The sequence below is a fragment of the Lepidothrix coronata genome, unplaced genomic scaffold, assembly GCF_001604755.1.
Source record: "Lepidothrix coronata isolate B3197 unplaced genomic scaffold, Lepidothrix_coronata-1.0 Scaffold20, whole genome shotgun sequence".
NCBI lineage: Eukaryota > Metazoa > Chordata > Aves > Passeriformes > Pipridae > Lepidothrix > Lepidothrix coronata.
The window spans coordinates 5,413,766-5,437,847 of record NW_016690200.1 but is presented as its reverse complement, the minus strand read 5'-3'; the positions used below and the strand labels follow the sequence as shown (position 1 = coordinate 5,437,847).

General features: G+C 45.2%; 1 protein-coding gene across 3 annotated transcripts in view; it reads right to left on the bottom strand.

Moving 5' to 3' along the window:
• Nucleotides 1–2,945, bottom strand: part of SFMBT2 (Scm-like with four mbt domains 2) — a 116,081-nt gene extending 113,136 nt beyond the window's left edge. For 2 of the 3 annotated variants that reach the window (XM_017807857.1, XM_017807859.1), the window contains exon 1: nt 2,146–2,258. The gene's annotated coding sequence lies outside the window, so the exon portion shown is untranslated. Of the gene's footprint in view, nt 1–2,145; nt 2,259–2,915 lie in introns of those variants that run through there. The other variant, XM_017807858.1, reaches the window with a different exon arrangement.
• Nucleotides 2,946–24,082: the final 21,137 nt, after the last annotated feature.

Sequence of the window (24,082 nt, the reverse complement as noted above, 5' to 3'; positions counted from 1 at the left end):
TGCAGCTCTTGGATTTTGCCACCCAAGTCCCACCAGTCTGACAGCTGCCTTCCAAGCCCCTCTGCTTGTAATAAATGCTGTTTTCTGCTATTTTGATAAGAAATCACAATTTTTCCTAGGTCTGCTCCTCTGTCCCCTCCGCACACATCCTGCAATGGGAGTTCCCTGAGCCGCTAGCATGGTCCTGGGAGGGGCTGGAGAAAGGAGGGGGAAAATGGGTGGGAAGATGGATCAGAGCCCTTTTGGAATGGGAAACCTCACCCTGAGGTGTGCAAAGAGTGTCTCCAAGCGCTCCTGGTAAATGAAATCATGGTGGGGAGCATCTTCAAGAGGCACAGGGAACTGGGCTGGCAGATCAGCTCTTCCCCCGCTCCAGGATCCTCCCTGGCTCCTCCATCCCTACCCGGGCACTGACAGCCTGCGATGCTGGCAGCATCCCATCGCCTCCCGTGCCACAAAACATCGATGCTCCAAAGTTAACACCTCACGACCACGGTGAAACAACTCCGGAACACCAGCAACGAAGTGCTCCCTGCACGGGAAACAGGGGAGTTTCTCCTGCCTCTGAGGCAGCCTCGCTCCTCCACTCCCTCGGAAAACACATTTGGAAAAGGCAGCCGGGGAAGGGCACGAACTCCCCGAAAACTCCTCGCACACTCATTCTCTTGTTTTGCTAAAGCTGCGATTCGCCTCCCTCGCTGCGGGCTTTTAAGCGTCTCTCTGCAAAAGCGACGCTGGTTGCACTGCTAAAGTCACTTGTTTGCAGCCCAAATTTCCGTGCAGAGCAATTCCACAGTGCTTCTGCTGAACAACAGCAAAAAACCCACCCCAGACATCCCCAGCTGACTGCGCCTAAGGAAGGCTTGACAGCTCCAACAGGACATCTCATCCCACGACACTGTCTACTGTTAATGCAAAATAAATCAGCGCTCTGCCTCCCGGCATTTTTTTTTTTTCTTTCTCATGGAACGTCTGCAATTTTGGCATTCAAAGGCAAATCGGCCGCGCTCCCAACTCCGCAGGTCCCTTCCCACCACACACAAATGCCCGGTACTTTTCCCACCACCGAGTCCTGGTGGGGGAGGACCGCGAGGATGGATCCCATCCTCATCCCTCCGCATTAATCCACCAGCGCACCTCTCCGAGCAACAAAAGAGAGTTGAACCCAACGTGTGGCACCTCGCCTTTCCTCTTTTCCTCCTCTCAAAATGTTTATTTTCAGTTTTTAAAGACACCTTAACCCGCCATGTTGAGAACAAGCTTTATAAATATTCATTTACCGCAGTTCGGAAGCGCTACGGGAAAACACGTCCAGATCAGAGCTGCATATTTTGGCAGAGCTGATCGCTTTCTTCTTTTTTCTCTCTTATTTTTCTTCCTTCCCTCTCGCCTTTTGCAGGGGCTTTTTTTTTTTTTGGTCCCCTTTCCCCCGCAGATTCAGAAGAAACCCACCCGCACACCCCAAATAACTCTTGTCGCGATGTGCGTGAGCCCTGTAAATTTGAAAGGAGGTCGCGCAAGCGTTTGTCAGGAGAGCATAAAAACGATGGGTACTACTTTTAAAAAATTTTTAAATAATTAAAATTAAAAAAACAAATAAGAAAAGGTGGGGAAAAGGAAGAGGACAGGATAAAAAGGGGGGAAAAAAGAGAAGAGGAAGAATAAAGAAAAAGGGGAGAAAGGGGGGGAAAAAAGAAAAGAAAAAAAAAAAAAAGAAATGAGAGCATCTAAAACGCGATCCGACGAGGTAAAAAGAAACCCCCTGCACGCTCGTGGTGAATCTCGCAGGCACCGCAGCCCCGCCCGTGATCCCCCCGTCGTGCCCAGCCCGGGGAGCGGCTCCGAGCGCCGGTCCCGGCCGGGGGCTCAGCCCCAGCCGCCCGCCAACACTTCCCAACAACTCCACCGCGCTTTTCCCCTTTGGAAAAGATGGGGGGAAAAAAAAAAAAGCACCCACGCCCATCTCCCACGTTTGAAAAAAAAAAAAAAATAATACTTTTAATACATTTTGAGAGAGGGAAAGAGACTCCCTCCACCCAGAGCGCTGCAAAACCCGACAAATAAAATAAAGGGAAACGCCAGCCGGGAGGGTTTTGGGAAGGGGTGGCGGGGGGGGGGGCGGGAATGCAGATCGCGGTGCCTTACCTGTGCGAGTTTGGGTTATTTTGGGGTGTTTTTCCCCGCGGCCAGCCCCCCGCGGAGCGATGCGCGGAGCAGCGCGGAGCGGAGCACGCCCGTCCCTATCCCCGTCCCCGTCCCCGCGCCCGCACCCGCGGCACGCTCATTCCAATATGGCATCCGCGCAGTGCGCATGCCTGCCGCTCTTTTTAGGGCTTTTTTTTTTTTTTTTTTAGAGAAAGGAACCAGTTGAACCACTTCCCGACCTTTTTCAGCAGTTTCAAGAAAAGGAATTAAGAAAACCCACGAAAGGCATCCCACGCGCATCCCAACACCATCATCCCCCCCCCCTCCCCAGCGGCTGCGCCCCCGCGGTGCCTCCGCGCCCCCCCCCCCCGAGCCGCGCCTCCGGCAGGGACATGGATCAATTAGCCGGGGGAGGGATGGAATCCACGCGTGGAGGGATGAAATCCACGCGCGGGGTTGATGGGTTGATGCCGCGGTTCGGCCGCGCTCCGCGGTGCGGGGCAGCGCGCAGCGGGGACACGGGCTGGCCGCCCGCGCCTTAAATGCCATAAAATGCCATAAAATACCATACAGCCTTTAATACCGGAGCTCTGCCTCCGAGCTTCCCCTCCCCGCCGCCTTTTATTTCGCTTTTCCTCCTTATTTCGCGTCGCGAAGAAACTTCCAGGGAGGGAGATGGGGAAAGAAAGATGGGGAAAGAGGGAAAGAGAAAAATGCGCCGCATCCCTCAACCCGCCCGTTCCCTCCGTTCCGCCGGGAGCCGGCATTACCTGTTTTGTTCCCCGTTGCAGAAAATAAATAAAATATGTAAAGAAAAGCAGGCGAAGGCACAAGGCAGGATGTAAAATCAACTGGTGGGCACCCTCAGCCCTCCCGGCGCGCAGAGACACGCACAACTTTCCCTCCTTTGCTCCTCAGGTTATTTCTTTCGGGTTATTTGGTGGGTTTTTTTCTTTCTTCAGCGGTTGCAGGGGATTCGCGGCAGGATCGCGCTGCACGTCGGTGTGCGCGGCTGTGCTGGCGTGGGGGAGTTTGCACGTACAGACACACTGCGGGATTTTTCTGGTTATTTATATTTTTTTCCCCCTTTCGAGAAAATCATCCCCGCTGCAGAGCTGGAAAATCATGCCAGACACCGTTGCCCATGCCCCCCGCCCCGGCTGTTCCTGCTCCTGGGGATGCCAGAAAATCCCCAGGGGTGGGTGGGGTGGGGATAAACCCCCTCTCTGCAGCCAGGATTACTCGGGATGCTCCGACCGGCGGTACCCGGCAGATCTCGGAGCTTCCCCTACCCCGCTTTGCTCAGCAGCGGGGCTGGGGGTGTATTTTGCAGGGTTTTTGCTCTCTGTCTTGCAGCCTTGCTCAGGGGCTGCGTGATGCGAATTGAAGGGGGTTTTTGGAGCCCCAGCTCCCGTCTCCCCTCAGCAGGCGGGGGCCGCGCCCCTGGTAGGATTGAGGATGCGAGTGGATGCTTTTGGAGCATCCTCTGGGATGCTGGTGCAGGGCTGGTGCAGGGCACACACATTCAACAGGTCTGGAGGAGATCGGAAGGAAGGGACATTAACTAGTCCTGAGCTTTGTCCTTTCCACCGTGAAATTAACCCCAAACGCTGCTGTGTCCATCCCCACACCCAGGCGGCCAAATTTACATCTCACTGCCCGGGCTCAGACGCAAGTGGCTGACTCCACTTGCGTTTCTCCTGTCGCTTCTGAGCTGAGGTTTGAAGTTTCCAGGTTGATTTTGTGAGCATCCCTTCTTGCAGGAGCAGGGGAGTGCTGCAGGGAGGGTGTTCTCACACCTTGGGACGCAGCAGAGAGGCGGCACTGACTTCCCATAGGTGACCCCACCTACTCTCTGCCCCACTGCAAACACCAGCACCCTTTTCACTAGTTCTGGCTGGGGATTCATCACTCAACCTCCCAAAACCCTTTCTCTTCCCCTCTCTCCAACCCCCTTCTCTTCCACCAGCCTTTCACAGACACCCACCCCAGCACACCACAGCAATTTTGTTGTACAAGTGAGGAGTGGAATAAAGATGAAGAAAGATGTGATTTGTTTCTGGGATACGTTTGAGGAGCAGATACTGAAAAATGGAGAAAAGAGCAAATATTGCAGACAGTGTTTCTTCACCACAATCCATGTTCTTGCCATTCACACTCCATCTCTGAGAGGCCAAGAACATGGGTTCAGCCTCTCCTGTTCCAGCAGATTTCCTGGAAAACATACAAATCAAGCATTTTTCAGGCTTTGGGTTGGATGGGATTTCAAAACAGCAAAGGAACACTGTCAGAACTTCAAAATAAGACAAAAAACCCAACAGATGCCAGGAGAACATTGGAGTCCCATTTCTTCAGATGATTGTGGAAGGAGGTGACATTTTCAGCATGGTGATATTTCGGAGCTTCAACATACTTTTGAAAGGAAGATGCTCTGCAATCACCATGTCTGTGTTCTCACTCCTTTTGAGCTGCTCTGAATTGGGTTGCACTGAGTCTCCTCTCACAGCAGCCTATTTTCATCCAAAGGTGGTGGTGGGTGACACCACCGTCATCCAGCTCAGGCTCTCGCAGCATTCCAGGGGTTTCTCCATCTCCTTTCCATTAACATCACATGCCTCTGTGCTGCATTTCCATCCAAGCTTAAGTGCACTTTTCAGGAGTTTTCACTGTCTTCTCTGGAGCTTCTTCTTTGTTCTTGGCCTTGGTTTTCTCTGTCCTGCCCTCTTTTAGTTTTACTTAGAGACTATTTCTGAGACACTGACAGTGCAATTGGCTCTGTATGTAGAGATATAGAAGAAAGAATTCTCCTTGCCCATGTGACTCCATGTCTCCTTGTGATCTAAATTAACTCTGTAGATGGTGTCCAAAGAGGTGGAATGAAAAAAAAAATTAATAGTAATTAAAGCTAAGGAACAAAATTCCTTTGGAAGTTTTCTAAGTGGCTGCTATAATAAAACTTTCAGATATGAATGAAAAGTGCAGATTTATATCAAATTTGATCTGAAGATGACTCTAACAGCTCCTGTTGGCAGCAAAGACTTTGCATCTTGCTCATAGATGAGAATACAAATTGGTTTAGTGGACAGGAACTGCAGTAATAGCTGAGAGATTTCATTTTAATACTGTCTAAATCACTGGGAAAAAAGAAAGCACCTCGAGAAATACTGAATTGTCCCTGTGTAGTATCCCAAGATGTAAAATGGATATAAGCCTTGGCAGAAAAACTACACTGAGGTTGGCTCCAGTTCCAGCCTCAGTGACACTCAGGGATGTATCTTCAACTGATCTAAAGCAAATACATTAATTTCACTGCTGTACATGCTCTTTAATGCCACATCTGTTGGCAACCATGTGAAACCTGAATTTATATTTCAAGTTGGGGACAGAAGTTTCACATCTAAATTTTGGTGGGTTTTTTTGGTTGGTTGTTTGGTTTTTGTTTGGGGTTTTTTTGTTATTTTAATTAAAGCACTTTTATGCAAATTGCACTGATAGAAGAAGGAGATTTACCTGAGCACCAAGTAACCAAGTTGTGATGATCATCCATCTGCTCTTGCCTCTGATAATCACCCCCGAAGGATCTGTTCACATCCCAAGTTTTCCATAGCTGAACACAAGAAACATGTTCAGCCCAGAGAAATTCAGGCAGTCCCATTACTTTAGATCAGATATCAACAGTTCCTGTTCTCCAGGATGAAATTATCAAGACACAAAATATCTCCCATTTTCTAGGCTATTGCCTTCAGTAGGTTCAAGTTTTTGGAGAGCAGATGGGGAGGTAAAAAGATCCCCTACACAGAGAGGCACAAATACACTAGAGATTATGGCATTAACACTCTTAATTCCTCTCTTTTCCCATGGCTTGGGAAGATAAATACCCTGGGAGTCATTATGGGATATGTAGATAGTTGTGCATTTGGGTATCCATTTCTGGCCCAAATTTAACCAGGTGCCTGAAGGAATCAGACCATCCCACAGGCTTAACATGGAGCTAAGATGAAGTCTGTGTTCACAAACACGAGTAAATGGCATTAGTGCAAATGGTGGGACCTGAGCCAACCTTTCTATAGGTAAAATAGCAAAATTCAGGTTCTGGAGTTTCATCTGTGATAAACACTATCAGAGAGGGCAAAAGTTATTTGGTGGCAGCCAGGTTTATACCCAAAGGATATGGTTATCTCCACTTTGGGAGATATTTGCCTGCTTTTGGGATGCTCCCATTGCGTTGCACTGCAATGAAAAAGGGGCAAGGCTGTGCAGCTGACATTGTTGAATTATTTGGGGATGGTTAGAGGTGTCCAACCTGAATGAGCTGAAGGATGAAGAGTGTCTGACAGGAGCTTGATGTCAGAGAGGAGACCAACAGGACAAGTACAGCTCCTAGTAGTTCCTCTGTCACAGAAATCTCTTCTCTCTGGGGCTGCTCCTGAGTTCATAGTGCAGCTACTGTGCATTTTCCCCCTCCACTCAACAAACCATGGTCTTCAGCTTCTGAGTTTTACAGTTTTCAAACCACCTTATCACAATCTTTACAGGAGGTAAAAACACCATCAAGCCCTTAATTCATGACAGTCTCTGGGCCACGGCTATCACTTACTTACACCTTTGTCTTCATTTTATCCATCAGCCCTAATTCAGGGAGAAGTTGGTTCCTGGAAGCTGGCATTAGGACGCTGAAAGACTAGTTTCACAGTGCCATCTCCTGGAGATCAGATTTAGGCTGCATTTCGAAGACACCCTTTTTTGTCTGACGTACCGGCGCTTTGAAGGCAGGTGTTTAAGGCACGTTCTAAATAAGAGATTAGCATAAGTGAAGTTAATACAGAATTTAAACTCCCTCTTTATGCTTCAGAGTAAGAGTCCTGCTTCTTAAACGCTGTGAACAGCAAAGGGATTGCTGGCTTGGGATTCAATAACACTCACTGGGTTATAGGCTCACAGGCTTTGCACCTCTTTGCACCACCAGCCTTGTGTACAGTGATTGCAGAGGTAAAAAGCTGGTCTCTGGCTGTACCTCTTCTCCTGAAGCAACTCAAGGAATACCAGGGCAAAGGGATCATCAACTCTCAAAGCCAGGAATCCCCACAGCCTCCAGCAGCAGCTGCCCTGCAGAGCCCTGCCCAGGACACATACACCACCTGTAGACCCACCCATCAATTCCACAGCCCAAAGCAGTTTAATTACCAAATTTTATTTATTTTTGCTGCCTGTTGATCAGAAATCGCTGCATAAGAGTTGTGACTATTCAGCAGAAGGGCAATAACTGGCTTTAACATTAAACAATAACTGGAAAAGCTGAACCAATGCCTCATGCCTGCAGCTCAAGAATACCCAGAAAGCGTGGTCTCTGTGCTAAACAATACCTCTTCCACCTTAGCAGTAAATGAAAAGGAAGCACATGTTATATCCAATAAATCACAGCGCTGAGGTTCAATACTGAGGCTCGTAGCTATGAGCCTTATTGATCGTGCCAGCACTACAGAAAAGATCCACTCTCATATCAAGAACTTGCTCATTTCTACCACTTACTAACAGCTTCCTTATTTATTTCAAGCATTTACAGGTTTTTCATTGGCAGGAAAATGTCTCCTGGTTTGTTTAGCCTCCGTGAGCTGCTGTTGGGAAGGGAGGCCGGGGAAACTGAGGCAGGAGGAGCTGAGATCTCACACATGGAAATGCAGTCCCAGGGAAAGGCTGTGGCAATAGAAATGAATGTAAAGCTCAGACACAGCACAGTGGTTCAAGTTTTCATTTAACAGTGGTGTTTCTGCCCACCTCCATGATGTCAAACAAGTAAATTCTGGATTTCCCTTCCTTTTAATACAGGAATCTCTGTAATGACAGAAAAAAAACTTCAGACTGACAGGATATGACCAGGAGCTCACACCTTATAAAAAAGTGTAAATTAGGCATCACATCTGCATTTCACATCACTGCTGCAGCACCCTGATGGGGGATGAGAGCATTTGCTGCACGTTGAGTGAATTCTGTACCAGAGTATGCAAAATATTGGGTTGTTCTGTCTCTCCATGTGCCCTCCTTGCATGGTGGGCTCTAAAGCCAGTCCAGGCACTTCCACAGTTTCAGTACTGAACTGGATGTATGAGCTGGTCAGTTGTGGCAGAAATGCTTCAGCGCGTTCTCACAACAGCCCAAAAGCCCTTCCATGACACTCTTTGTGCTCAAGTTTCTCTGGCAAACATCTCTCCTTGCAAAAAACCCTAATCTTGCAATTACCCATTTGACCTCCTCCCTCCTTCCAGCCCCCATCCACCACTATCCCCAAAATAACAGTGAAGACTTAAAAGGTCACATGAGTAATTTTGGGGTTTTTTTACAATACCAAGATGAAAATGATGCATTTGGAAGCATCTCTCTGAAGCTGACTATGAAACAGGCTTGAGGATGGCTTTTGCTCTTTTAATGGCTCCTTCAGTATTAAGGAGGAAGATTAAGAATGAAATGTCCCTAATTGCATATAAAGGCCCCAGCTTCCACAACAGACTAAATGTACATTGTATTCAGCTTAATCTCCATCTGCCCCTAAGAGCATAATTGATTTTTTATTTTAATTTGAAGAGGCTGACACTCTACTTCTTCCTTGCCAGGTTACTAAGCACATTTAATAAGGATGCATATGAGTGGAGAAGTCTACAATATGCCATTAAAGGTAATAGGTAACATATTTAAGGTCATAATGAGCTCAGGACTAAGTACCTCAGTCCAGGGATTGGGAGGGAAGGTGTATAAATACTTTCCTTACTAGAACTCTGCTAAGCAAGACATGGCTGTGGGCTAATAAAGAAGGAAACAGAGGTTTTTTTCCATGAAATGAATTTTCTGATCTTATTTCAGACCATGCCCCTTTGGTAGTTCATTGCTGCCTGCAGGTGACCCTGGTTTTAAACTGGATGACCTCTGACAAATGATAGTCTCTGTGCCTGTTTCCCCATCTGTAAAATGGAGAGAGGAATAACACCCTGCCTTTATAAACTGCTTGAAGAATTCACTACTGAAAAAGCCATATCCTGTACCTAATAACTGAGTATTCTGTACCTTATAACTGTACAACACAGTGAGTCTTTTATTCCAAAGCAAATCCTGTCACCCCTCTCCCATTACACTCCTCATCCCCACACTCCAGAGATGCAGCTATGCAGGATCCACTCCCTTCTGAGATAATGCAAAATCTCTGAAATATTCCTAAATCCACTCCTTTTTTTTGAAGCACCATGTGCTCACAGGTCTTACCTGCACCACTGATACCACACAAGCCTAAGATACAATTTCTTGAAATGAAAGATTTTAAAAACTAATATTCCATGCACAGATCACCCTCTGCAGCACAGTGATTTCTGCTCTCCTAGTTTCCCTCTTCCTCAGTCTTGGCAAAGACTTGCTGCTGGGCAGTTCTTTGAGGTGTGCAAGGTGTGGAGGTCAATGAGGATGAGGAAGGCTAGGATGCCCCACATTAGCTTTCAGCCCCTGTAGATGGATTTTTTTTTTTTTTTGTTGGAAATTCTTGGTTTATTGTTTGGATTTGTTGTTTTTGGGGTTTTTTTCCACCCTTATTGTTTCCTTGTTTTTCCTTTCTTTTTAATGAGATGTTTTCTTACTCTCCTCTGAAGCTCGAGGACACAGCAGAACAGGTGACATCCACTGTGGGTCTCTGCACAGAGTCAGCAGTTTGGGACTTCCCTTTCATTGTGCCCTAGAGCTCTTGATGAACTGTTTGGGAATCAAACCACATAAATTTAGGCAAATACAGAAAAAGATACCTGCAGCAAAAGCCTGACTCTGCTCTGCTGCTGTTTGGTTCCACTGGACACAGATGAATGAATAACCTTTGCTTCCCCCAAAATCTTGCCTTTAGGAAAGAAGCACCTTGCAGATAAGAAACTGAAACCTGGGTGAATTAAAAGCCAGGTCCACAAACACACTTAAGAATTTAAATCCTTCTTTAATTTTCTATTGCAAACAACAGGGTTTAGGAATGTAGGAACACTTTTAAGTGACTTAAGAACACTTAACAAGCCCAAAAGGCCGCAACCAGCTGTGGATGTGACCCCGGGATCTCACCTTCCAGGAAAGCATCTTTGCTCAAGGCAGGTCCTCAAAGTCCTTAGCTTTATTATGACACTGATAGCCTCCTCTCCACTTTTGGACTCTCAATAAGCCTGCCCAGGACATGTTACATCCAGGCACCCCCAGGCCTGTATGGAGCCTTAGTAAGACTTGGTCCCATTGCAGCATCTGGTCTATTTGAAATTCATACCCACTCTGAATCCTGCAGAGAGACTCAGCTCCTACATCTGTCACAAAGTTGAAGCCAAACCCCCCAAAAAATTCAAGCTTGAAAAAATTTGCAGCTGCTGCCACATGTAAAGAAAGCAAAAATCCACAACACCCATCCTGGCTGCCCACAAATTCCTGTAAAGGGAATGAGATACAACTTCAGCCCCAAAACCCAGGATTCTTTCCTGAGTATTCCCTCAGTGAAGAGTGACTTGGGTTTTGCTGAATCCCAGTGGGCACAATAAAGGCTGTACTCTTACATAATCCACATATAGACCCTGGAAGGATCATGGAGGGGGAAAAAAGCTGGATTTTGACTGTGTGCAGACATCCTCACACAGAGCCCACAGTGCCATCTGAGTCAACCACTCCGATTTAGATGATGGCCTGATCTGATATCCTAAAACGCAGCACGGGACGTGGTCAGTGAGAGCTGAGGACATTTAATAAGACAGAGGTTTTGTGCAGTTCAACCTAATTGCTACTTCCATTTTGATTTTGTAATCCACTGTAAATGTGAGGTATAAATGTAAAGCTTCTTTGGCATGGTGTTTTGAGCAAAGAATAGCTTCTAGTGCTCTGAAAAAAAGTTTTTGTCCAAAGGAACACAATTCTTTACACAGGACAAACCACGTTTTTGTTTGCTCAATGCAAACTTTTGCTTTTTTGTTCACATCCACAATTTCATAATGTAAAATGAGAGAAGGTTTTACCCTGACAAATCTTGTTAGTCCTCATCTCAATGTCCTTTAATTTGCCTCCTTACAAACAAAAGGATGTTGCACAGTCCTGTCAAGAGGAATTGATTGCTGACAAGCATTGGATTTAAAGTACTGTTTAGGTAAACAAATCATGATTAGAGTCAATTAATTGATCGTGTTACTGTCTGTGAAAAATCCTATTTATCCAGGATCCACAAAAGGCAGCTCATTATCCATTAGCATAAACAAAGATCGAAAAGTAGGAGCTGTGGCAAAGGTGGACTTTGGAAGAGATGCCAACAAGAAAGGGCCAGGGCAAATATTGTCTGTTGAAAAGCAATGTCAGGGGTGAAAGCTCATGCGACAATGGCTTCTTAAACTGGCAAGTGCAGTGTCACTGTCACTTAACTGGGATTTGTCAATGGATGTCGGCATCTCCATGTAGGTCAGGAGATGGATTCAAATGTCTCAGTGGAGATGTACAGTGCTGTTTGATTTGTCTTAGGGTGTCCCACCTGGCCTTCAGCTACTGCTCTGAAAGGGTTGGACATCTGACATGTCTTCTACCATATCTCCTGGAAAGTCGTCTAGTTCAAGCCACCAAATCCCACCCCAAGTGTCCAAGTTCAAAGTCAATGGAGATCCAGCAGCCAGTTGGTCAGTGGGATCTGGAGAACAACAGAGCTGAACAAATGCAGATACCAAACTTAGGGGTGAACTGAACTGCTCTCAGGACTCGACTGGCTGCACAGACCAGGTATAAGGGGATAAACTGACACGTCAAATTGATTCTTCAGATTAATCTCACTCCTTAGACAACTCAATAACACCTTCAACAGCTTCTAGGGTACCCAAGACTGCATCCCAGAAGCAGGATTTGGGATTCTTTTCTGGGGAAATGCCAGCATTTTGGGGAAATTTCCATAATTTCCATGTTCCGTTCCTGGAAGTGTTCAAGGCAAGATTCAATGGAGCTCTGAGCAACCTGGTCTAGTTGAAGGTCTCCCTGCTCATGGCACAGGTGTTGGAACTAGATGATCTTTAAGGTCCCTTCCAACTATAACTTTTATGTTCTTCAATTCCTATGCAATGGTTTGTGCCCTGTGACAGGATGGGAACAGTGATCCTTGACCACGGACACAGATCCCAATCTGACCAATGTGACAGCACAGGACAGAGGACTCGTTTTCCTCCTCTGCTGAGTAACAACTGGTGTCAAGGTAGGAAAGGAATTTAATTTTCCGCATGACAAGCTTCAAAATGCACTTGATTTTCAGCTCAAATTTTCAAAAAATCAAGCCACTAAAAGTAGCTTTCCCAACATGGATGGGACTGTGCTTCCTGGCAGAACAGGCTCCAAAGGCTTTTCTCCAGCTTTGCTGTAGAAAAAAGGCAAAAAACTCAGCATGCAAAGTCACTCAAAGGCATTTGCACAGCAAAAGCAGCATTTTCAAAGGAGGCAGAGAAAACTCAGACCCAGTGGGAAAGGGTCAACATTTCCTTTGGACTGCTTGGAAAATCCTCCCTGTGTGAGCTCAGAGAGGTGGCTCCTGTCAGGGCAAACCATGTGATTATGGAACAACTTCCCAAAAGTGATTAGTGCCAGCGCTTGCAGGTTGGAGGCACAGAAAGGTGACTTTCCCACGTGACTGGTCACAGTCCAAGGATCCATCACTGGGCCATTCTGCCTCCCCATTTTTCATCTCACCAGGTAGTTTTAATGCTAATCTGCTTAAATGCCTTTTTATAGCTGGTAGCTCGAGGCAAGTTGAGTTAAGAAACCTTTACAGCTGTACAGTCGTTTACAGGGCTGCTTTAAGACATGGCATATATTATGTATGAAGCTTTATAACAACCATCCATATCAGAGCTGATGGAGAACATGAAAGCAATACAGCACAGCTCCTTCCTACAGCACTTTGTTACAGGTGACAAGAGATAGGAGATGCAAAGACTGAGTAAAACGGGGAAGAGGAAATTATTTTCCTGAGAGACTTCTAAAGAATTTAATGATAAATAAGACTTTCAAAGCTACAGTGAAACAAAGGGCTCCTTTAATTAAAAAGAAATCTGATCCCATAAAATGTTTAAGGTTCATCTGGCTGAGCCAGGATATATTGAGATAACTGCATCTGAAGTATTAATCCCCTTTGTAATTGGGGGAGAAAATTACTGCAGGGACCTGGATAAGAAACTCATCTCCCTCCAGGGTAAACATCAAATATTGTATCTATGCTTGAGGCTTCCTAACTTCCATGTGTGTGTGTTCACTCCAGTCATGCCCTGTCAGAGAGCAAAGTAAAATGTCTCCCAGGACTAAAGCAGCCTGTGAAGAAGCCTGTGAAGCCCCTTGTTCTGGCCTTTCAGGTGAGAAGAGTCCCAAATCCAAACCACAGCCAACAAGAAACCCTGGTCCCACAGATTCCAGTAGGGAGCAGATTCCCCACAGCATCACAACCCATATGGCAAAATAAAGCAGGTACTTATCAGCTTTGCTGCACTGGAGCCACACTGTCTTGAACATCTTTGAATTAAACCCTAGATGAGAGTGGTAACTGGGAATAGTTCTCCCCCCAGAAGGCAAATCAGAGTCTGCAAAACTACCTTAAATTCTCTGTTGCTGTCATCCTTCCCAAAGCATATAGAAGTTCAAATCATCCTGCCTCCTATCCCAAAGCAAAGCTCTCATCTCTCACCTCCATTTTTCAAGGCTAATTATAAACAGAAAGTCTTGCTCCTCCTGGAGTTTAATCCATTTAGCTTTCATGACAAAGACAAGCACAAAAGTTGAGTTTCGCTCTTACTGATTTCAGCCTTTTTTATTCTGGAGATCTCAAGAGCCAGCTCCTGTAAATAAAACCACTTTCTAGCACTAAACACTTCTCATTTGCACCCACAGAGCACCTGGGCCAGCTTTTCCAAGAAATCCATTTGTGTTTTCACTCCTTACCATGGCATAGTATGCACAAACTTGTATAAAGACGTTATAAGAAGTTCATGAGAAGGACACATGGTGTAATGAGACTAAATGAAAATATATGTAACGAAAGCTTGGAGAGAAAGCATTTGCACACTGGTTATGAAGAGCTAATGTCCACTTGAAGTGGTATCAAGAGCTGGAGCAATTGAAAGATAACAAGGAGAAAATGAGTAATGAATCAATTTTATTGTGTGCTGTTGAGCAGTCCTCACTGGAAGAGAGTGTATTGATAAAAGGGATGGATGGGAAGTGACAGCAGCAGGGACAAGCACTCCCACACTTTCTGAAGAATCAAATGATTTCTGGAATTATTTTTGCCTTAGCCAATAGGATCCTGCTGCAAAAATATTGGGATGTTTTCTTGTGGAAATCAGTATAGACACAGCAAGTGTGCACTCTATTTATGGAGAGTGAAAATACCAGTTTTACTGGAGAGACAAACTCATTTTGCATCTTTCTTGAAAGTGGCCATGCTGGCTTCCCCAGGAAAGGTGACCTGCCTGTGGGACTCATCTCTGCTGGCACAGCTCCCTCTTTCATCCACTCTGTCCCTAAGCTGCCACTCCCCATTTCACCTCTTTGGTTTGGTATGGGTTCCAAATTCACACTTGCCTCCATGGACTCACAGAATGGTTTGGGTTGGAAGGGACCTTAAAAATCATCCAGTTCCAACCCCCTGCCATGGACAGGGACACCTTCCACTGGACCAGGTCGCTCAGAGCCCCATCCAGCCTGGGCTTGAACCCTGCTGCAGACACACCTATCCAGAAACCAGAAAGGTGCTGTAATACATTCCCTGTTGAAAACAGAGGAAAATGAGCCCACATGGACATTTCTTCCTGCTGCAGCAAGACTGATTCCTGTACCCAAGCTGGCTGGGGTGTCTTCACTCTAGGCTGAATGGTGGAGACCCATTTGGCAACTGTTTTCTTGCTGTTCCCCATGAGTCAATTTTTTTTGTCTCTGTTTAATTCTTCATCAAAGCAGCACTTATGTCTAATTTCAGAAATTTGAGTCAGTTCTGAATCTCACTGTCTAATGTTATTTCACCCCTGTGTTAACTTGCAAACACCTGTGATGGCAAGCAGATGTCTTCTGGCCTTTGGAAATCCCTGGGCATTCAGAGGCTTGTGTTTCAGTTGTAGCATCCAGAAGTGAAGAGACGGGGAGGACAAGAACATATGGCCTACATCAGCATTAACCCAACAGGTCACCTGCTACAGCAGCAGCTTTTTCTTAGGGCAAGGCTGAAAGTAGAAGAAAAAGCAGTAGAAGAAAGTAGAAACACTGTTTAGGGTGAGTCTGAAATAAGCATTGAATTCAAAATAATTTCTTATTGAATGGTACAAACCTATTCCTCCCAGGCAAAGATTAAAAGTCTCAAGCTTGAGTCCCTGGCCTTGAGCTACACCAAAAGAAAAGATCTCAGCAGAACTTGTGAGAAAAGATGGTAAAAGTCACTAGGCATAGATCCCCTTGCAAAAACTTAACTTTCCTGCCTGTAGAATTACTATTCTGGTGCAATGAATAGTAAAATTTAGGCCAGTTAAAACCTGGTGTAAAATTTAGGCCAGTTAAAACCTTGTTTTCAACTGCATGTAGCAGAGGAAGGTGTCTGTAAAACTTCCTCCCTTCACTGGTGCAACGCTGTCAGAAAAACTTTCTGAGATTAGACCTTGTCTCAGGCACATACCGTGACTGGGGTCTGTAAATCACTCTGTAAGTGAACTTTATAACACTTTTTGTTATAAAAACAACTCTTTCTATATTATGTTCATAACATCATGGAACAATTTAGGTTGGAAAAGACCTCTAAGATCACTGAGTCCAACCATTAACCCAGCACCACCTCGTTCAGCGCTAAACCATATCCCCAAGTGCCACATCCACACACTCCCAGGGATGGGGGCTCTACCACTTCCCTGGGCAGCCTGTCCCAATGCCTGAGCACCATTTCAGTGAAGGAATCAGGTCGGATGGGGCTCTGAGCAACCTGGTCTAGTGGAAGGCAGGGGGCTGGCAACTAGATGGTCTTTAATGTCTCTTCCAAACCACACCATTCTATGATTCTGTGAGGCATCTTGTGTAAGCCATTCACCCAGGCTCTCCCTAAGGTCAGGAGGGTGATGAATTGCTCCCAGAAGAGGCTTCCCATTGAGTGGAGGAAGCCCAAGAGAGTAGCTTAGATAGAGGAGGATTAGTTTGGATCCCCTGTGAGTGTCTTGCCCACTGCAGTTATGGAAAGCAAGAGCAGGGCTGTGGGGTGGGATGGATTTGTGTGATCATCTATAGCAGCTGCTGTCCTGCTCCTTCAAGTTTTTTTCTCTTCTCCTGCTATAGAGGGAAATGCAGTAAAAAGCCTTGACTCCTCTGGGATGCAGCTTCTCTGGGATACAGCTGCCAGGCATTTTGTACAGCTTTCTATGCACACTTTGGAATCAGAGACAGAAATACAGCCTGGTCTGAGAGCTGTGCTCATCTGGGCACTGGGGCTCCCCTGTGAATAGCTTTAAGAATCCTTCCAGATGCTAAATTTAGGAATGGGGTGAGGAAACATAATTTGAGGAAGCCTAGAAAGCCAGCTTTGACTGCAGGGCTGCATCTCAGAGACCTTAAACTGCTCAAAAGCAAGTTATCCAATGCCCTGCAGTAACAGCCTCCCCTCCACAACTGAAGGAAATGGTGAGCTCATTATGTGTACAGGTTTATGCTGTAATATTTCTGCTTAAATAGAAGTTGTATGTTGGCTATTTGTGGCATGGATCCAGTGTTTGGGAACTAAAACGTGAAAACACATCTCCAGTACATGGACTCTTTCAACTGACATTGTTTCGTGTCAAAACTAAAAATTGAGATTTACGGATCTCATCTAATGCCAGCTGGATCCAGGGGGAAGATTCCCCTTGAATTCAAAACCACGGGACTAACCTAAGTAACCTCATCACTGTGTTCATTGCTTTGGAAAACCACTGGATAGCATGATGAATAAAAAAATATTAACAGCAAAGTCGTTGTTTTAAATAAAATGCATATTTTAGAGCAAAGTGTTTTACTAACCACCACCAGATTTGAGGTTACCCACCACAAGAGAAATGAGCAATTCCCCCCTTGGTGTTTTCTTTGTGACTTTTGTTTCTTGCTTAAATACCTGAAGTCACTAGGAAGGGAGGATTAAACCTAAAATTGAGACCCCAGCAGATCTTCAAGAAGAACTGGCTTAGCTGATCAGTTCTTGTGCCTCCTGCAGCACACACCCAGTGTTTGCATGTTGGATGATGAACTGGGCTGGGACTCACACTGTGTGGTTTCCTGGGTAGGATCCTAATGATGCCAAGGAAAGTAACTCAAGCCTCATTGCTTTAATTCCTCCTCCAGTAGGATCATTATGGGCTTCTTGTACAGCTACCAATGACTTGGCAGCTTCCCCACTTGACTTTTATCCTGAAGAAAGTGTGTGCATGTTTCTCATCAGACACCAACTAAGGGAGTAAAAACCAACAGTTTTAAGACAGTTGGTGGTTTATTTTAGCAATCCCTGGGAAGAAACATTGTAGGTAGCACAGAGGCAGATTTTACTGAGGTTTCTAGGCTGAAGTCAGGCTTCTTCCTGAACCTTAAGAAGGCTTGTTTGCTGCAGTACTTGTTGCATCATTTCTAATCTGAACGCTATTAACACCCCTTTTCCTGCACACCCGGGTGTTTTTCCAGAAGGAAACACCCCCATTAATCCAAGTGAAACTTAGCCAAAGGGTCAAGTCCCCTTCTGAAAGCTTTTTGGTATTGGTAAGGTAACATCATGCTCCTGTAGTTCTGCACCTCAGATTGCACAGTAAATGCAAAACAGAGCCCTGGAGCAGGTTATTGGCTTAAGGTTGGGGAGCATGTGCTGATTCAGAAACATCCCAGGAGAGGTAACTCAGGTCTCCTTCAGGATGACTGTTTGCAGCCTGAATCGAAATAATATCTCTGCTGCAGCTGTAAAAAATGCATTAAAGAAAGTAGAAATGATGTCTTAGCTACAACATTTATAAAACATCAAGGATGGCTTGTGAAGAAACCTGTGGTTTTCAAGTGCTAATGGAGAAAGGCTTGGGAGCAGTGAACATTCGCCAGGTCTTGGCGAATTAGCATTTTATTTCAAGGCTTTCTATGAGCAATAGAACTCAGGGGAAAACAATCAAGGACCTCTCTGGTTCGTGCTACATGAATTTTGTGAATATTTAACATTTCTCCAATTGGGTAGGTCTCCGTTTCCTAACTGATCTTTTCGCATAAATAGTTACCCAGGCTGTCAGACTCTGACATCCAGCTAAAGATCTGAAAGGATTCATCCAAACCCAGGGCCCCACAGGGAAAAAGGCTTCCTTTTCCCTGAGGCAATCTCAGGTCTGCCAGAGAGACACAAGAGCTGTAAAGAACAAAACTGTATTTGATTGGATTTTTTCTCTTCAGCAGCCTTTTTTTTTTTTTTCCTGAGGAGGAGTCTGATTCCCCTGAAGTGGAAGGGTGTTCTGAGAAGTAAGATCTCCAAAAATGTAGGGTTAGGACACTACTTGTCTGCCCAATAAACAATGATGCAACACAGGGACAGGCTGGAGATACAGGCTGGCAAAACAAAGCATGGCAGCCCAGAAAATGCAGTCCGTGGAGAATTTAGGAGATCAACTCATCCATCCTCCCACCTCAGGCAGGGATTATCCAGCTGTCCCCGAGAGAAGACGATTGGTTGGTCTCAATTAACAGTTGGACTTGATGGTCTTAGAGGTCTTTTCCAACATAAACAATTCTATAATTCTAAAAAGATGGATGATCTTAAAATCCTCCAGTGGCAGAATTTCTCCCTCTACCCCCAACAACTTATTGCATCTGTTAACTAGCCTTAGTCCTGGAAAAAGTGTCCTGATGCCAACATAAATATTCCCTGATGCAGTTCAGATCTAGGGCACTCTGCCCAGGTCTCAGTGGCCATAAATTCAACCATCATCTTAAGCTTGAAGGAACTTGTATCTGTCCGTCCCATTATTAAAAAAGATGAGGCCCAAACATCCATCTGAATGCAGTATGATCCCAAAATTCATCCCCACGCCTGGAGGCAAAGAGAGCAAGCTGAAAGTGTGCTGCAATTTTTCTTTTGCAGTTTGAGAAGAATGTTTAATTTTCAAGAAATTGATCTGAAAAGCAAATTTTGAGCCTTTCAAGCAGTTCTATTCTTATCCAAACAGTCACAAACCTGAGGATCATCTTGCCACTACAAGCTCATTTCAGGTCTAAAACTCTTGCACCTCACCCATGAGGGAACACTGATCTCAGATCATGCTTCCTGGCATTGCAGTATTACAAATAATAACTAAATGTTCTACCAAAATGAGACTACTCAGGTGATCTAGAGCTGCCTCTGGGTATGTTTAGATGCTTGTACTCCAGTTAGACACCCCATTTGGCTTTCTCCTGTCATCTGTTGGGGCACAGATATAGAGGATACTTCTTTTTGGTGGCAAAGTTGATTTAAGAAACCCCTGCCTCTTGTCCCAGCACTGCACTGTGAATTTATGAACCCTCATAAATTGTGCCAGCTTGAACTTTTTAGGAGTTGCCCTATACACAAGAGCAGAAAAGGGATCTGAGTCAAAAGGGCACCAAATCCTGTTGGTAGTTGCAGAGCTTCCCTTCCAGGCCAGCTCCAAGCTGCTGCAATACAGAAGAAAATCAGGCCAAGCAAACCATCTGCTCTGGTGGTTCAAGTAAACTCATCTCAGTTGCTACTCTGATGGGCTAAATGTGATTGATGGGCTACAAGGTGTCCTCAAAATGTGAATCATAGAATCATAGAATAGTTTGGGTTAGAAGAGACCTTAAAGATCATCTAGTTCCAACACTCCGGCCATGCAGAGTGAGTGGGATGTGTTCAAAGGGCTGGTTTGCACAGCTGAGATGTTCTGAATGAGAGGAGGGGAAAAGGGAAGCTGAAACCTGCCTCCTTCTGCCTTTCAACACAGCTGGGCACAGACCTGAAAGCCACTGTCACCTGCCCCTCTGGCTTACACAACCAGGGTGAGAGGGGCAAGTGATGCTTGAGCCTCAGCTCCAAGCCAAGCACAGCCAGCCAACAGTGCCACAGGCCCTGTAAAGTGGGAAAATATTCCCACTCGTTCAGAGTGAGACATTGAACGTCTCATAATAACACAGCTAAAGCACTTACTGAAAATAGAAAAGGATTACCTGGACAATTACTCCTTGGAGTATTCTGCAATAAAAAGTCCTGACTGATACAAAAATTGGTGTTGACTTCTTGCTTATGAATATAATCTGGAACTGATTGTCAAATGTGCCAGGCCTTGTAAAAATGGGTAATTCAGCAAGAATAAGGTCTAGCTACTGTTCAATCAGCAGGGATCATTGCTGCTGGCAGCATGAATAAAGCCTGCTCCAAGTATCAGTTAAAGAAGTTTCCTCAAGAGATCTTGTTTTCAGAAGCAATTTCTTCATCATCAGATGAGAAATAAAACCAGATGAATAATTTACATGAGCATCACCGTGGAAAGGGCAGTTTCATGTGCCCCCCCCTACAGCTTAGCACAATAACCACCTGCAGACCTGCCACTGCCCTCTCCTCATCCCCACATACAAAACACCTGAGTGGTTTTGAGGTATGTGAGTTGAAGCAACAATGTCGTGTTGCTATAAAAAAAAAAAGGATGTTCATGTTTTTGTGACTTTTTTTTTTTTTTTCTGACATGGGCCATGGATGAACTTCCTGCAGCTGGAACAGACTTACTTCATCTCAGAGCTGCCCAGGATGGGCCAGGGGAAGATGTCCTGGAAGAGGCTATTTCTCTGCACAGGCTATGAAAGCTGCCAAGAGATATCTCAAAAGGGGACACCTAGAGCCAGGTGAGGTGGATCCCACCCAATATTAGCTTGTACAGAGATTGGATTTTTCATCCTATGATTGTACCAGGACTGCACCAAGGGCATCCAAGGCCGTGGCTGATCCCGAGCCAGCAGCTTTTCACAGCTAAGTGCCCTTGAAGCGAGGAAGTCTTGAAAAACGTGTCCTCCCCCAGGTCTATTTTGAAATCAGAGCCCAGCCACAGCACAGGCTGCTCAGTGTAAGCAGGTACCTGTGTTGCATGTCACACATTCCAGCTGGATGCACTTGGGAAAGGACTGATGTGCAGACGGTTGCAGACAGTTGTCATTGGCCATTGCAATGGGCTGGACAATTCCCAGTGCTCCAAAACACTTTCCTTTTTTTTTTTTTCTTTTGGTGACAAAAACTGATTTGTGTTTTCGAGGCAGAACAATTATAATGACTTTAATAACTTTTTATAACTGTACTGGAACAGTTTTACCACAAAACCTGTTCTTCCTATGACACCTGCAGGTTTTTCTGGGGTAAAAAATATCCCATTTCCCTTGTAATTCCTGTTTTCTCAAATACATGTCATTCTTCTTGCCTTTCTCCAGATTCTAGCATTTATACATCTTTGGGCAGTATCAAAACAGGGCTGAACCCAGCAACTACTCCAAGTTTTCTATAAAACACTCCAGACCACCTCCCAGAACAAGATGTGCTTCATTGCAACACCATTTTTCCTATCAACTCACATTTTGCCTGCAGCCCTTTTACATCTTCTGATTCTCTTTCCTGCCAGATATGCCACTTTCTGCCTCCCTTCTTCCCTACCACTCATTGCATCTCCTTCTGTTGACTTTGGAAACCTTCAGTTTAATTAAATAATTTCTAATTCTCATGAATGTTTGCAGACTCCTTTATCTTGATATCCCTGATCATCTCCTAAGGGTTAATTTAACTCACCTAACTTCAGATGCCACTGAACTGCTCCTGATGCAGCAGCAAACAGCTTTTGGAGCAGCTGGTGGGGGTTTGTCTGGAGGTGGTGCTCCTGCAGAACTCGTGGGAGCTGTATATTCCCTTGTTATTTACCGGGGCAGCAAGACAAACCTTCCCCAGTTCAAAATACATCCACTCATCCTCTCAGAGTAGAATATAAAACTCTCTTGACATGATTTATTCTTGTAAAATTCACATTGGCTGTGTTTTATTACCTTATTATCCTCTAGGTGCTTATAAATTGATAGTTTGATAATTTTTAACAGTATCTTCCTGGCTACCAGAATACTATTGGGTCTCTGATTCCCTGTACTCTCATTCCTCTCCTTCTCACACCCAGGCACAGTGTTTGCCCTTCTCCAGCCCTCCTGTGACAACTCCTGAGGTGCCAGGCTTTACTCTTCCCACTTCACAGCTACTCTTGCTTAGGTTCCTTCAAGGCCCTTAAAATACATCAGTCTTAATTCCTCTCACCTTTAAACCTGTTCTTGCCCTGCACTATCTCTGCTCCTTTAAAGTTAATTTCACTTGCTAATCCTTTTCTGAAGGGTGGAAAAAAAGAAAGAGTGGTTTCCATTATTCTGTGGTTTCCATTATTTGGTTTTCCATTCTATTTTAGATGGTGGAATATTATATTAGTCATATTATATTATATTGTAGAGTATTATTCTTATAGAAAATTCATGGACTTAATCCATCCTTCATTTTCCTCTTGCTTTCATGAATAGCCTGGATTGGTTTTTACATCCATTATTGCTTGAAATCGATTTGACATCTTGGCTTTTCTGATTTTGGGCTTATGCACATGGACTAATATTTAAACTAATTTTTCTTAGGAATTTTTTTCTTTAATGATTCCTTTATTAAATTCTACTTCTTCCATAAGTGCTTACTTGGTTTGTTTTTCTTATTTTTGCTGGGTGTTTTTCAAACCATAGAAATATAGAATGGTTTGGGTTGGAAGAGATCTTGAAGATCATCTAGTTCCAACCCCCTCTGCCATGGGCAGGGACACCTTCCACTATCCCAGGTTGCTCCAAGCCCTGTCCAACCTGGCCTTCAACACTTCCAGGGATGGGGCAGCCACAGCTTTTCTGGGCAACCTGTGCCAGGGCCTCACCACCCTCACAGGAAAAAATTTTTTCCTAATATCCAATTCAATCCTGCTCTCTGTCAATTTGAAACCATTCCCCCTTGCCCTGTCACTCCAGGCCCTTGTCCCAAGTCCCTCTCCAGCTCTCTTGGAGCCCCTTTAGGCCCTGGAAGGGGCTCTCAGATCTCCCCAGAGCCTTCTCTTCTCGGGGTTGAACAATCTGCCCTCGCAGAGCTTTGGGGGCCTTACCCCGAACACATGAGGGAGCACATTCACTCTATGAACTTTTCCTGCTCAGAAAACAGCTTAGCATCAACACAGGCTAAAATCCACAGCCCCAAAGGAAAATTTCCCTGAGGAAAATAATTCGGTGAGCTGTGGCAGGTGGGGGTACTGATAAAGAATGTGGATTCAGCTGCCTGTGTGGCTGCAGTTCGCTCTGTTCACAAGCACTTTGGGCAGATACCCACTTTTTATACTGGATATAAACTGGATCCAGTGCCTCTCTGTGCACCTGAGATGGAAAACCCTGGGGAAAAAAAAAAACAAACCAAAACAGGGAGCCAGTTGTGGGGCATCTTAATTGCCAAATTAATATAGGAGAATTTAGTAGCCAGAGCTCCCAGACTCCACCTCAGATACAGCTGAGCCTTAAGGACTTTTTTCATGGCTTCAGAAAATCCAAATATTTTGAAGTGCAAATCGTGCTTTTGATAAAGCAAAGCTGTGGTTTCACGGGGTAGTGTGGAGCAGGATATCTCCCTCTTCCTGCATGGAGGGGTGAAGTCAAGTGGGTTCTGTTTATTGCCCTCTTACAGCCTGAGTGTTTTCACACATGTGGGGCTCTGTAAACCTATCAGCACCTGGAAATAAGGCTTCAGATAACTTTGTCCTGCTGATAAAACAGCTGGGAGGAGTCACCATTAATTGAGCTGGAAGAAAGGGGAGGGGGACCACTGGCTCAGAGGGAGCCTTTGGAGAACTGTTCTTTTGGGCAAGTCTCTGATGCATCA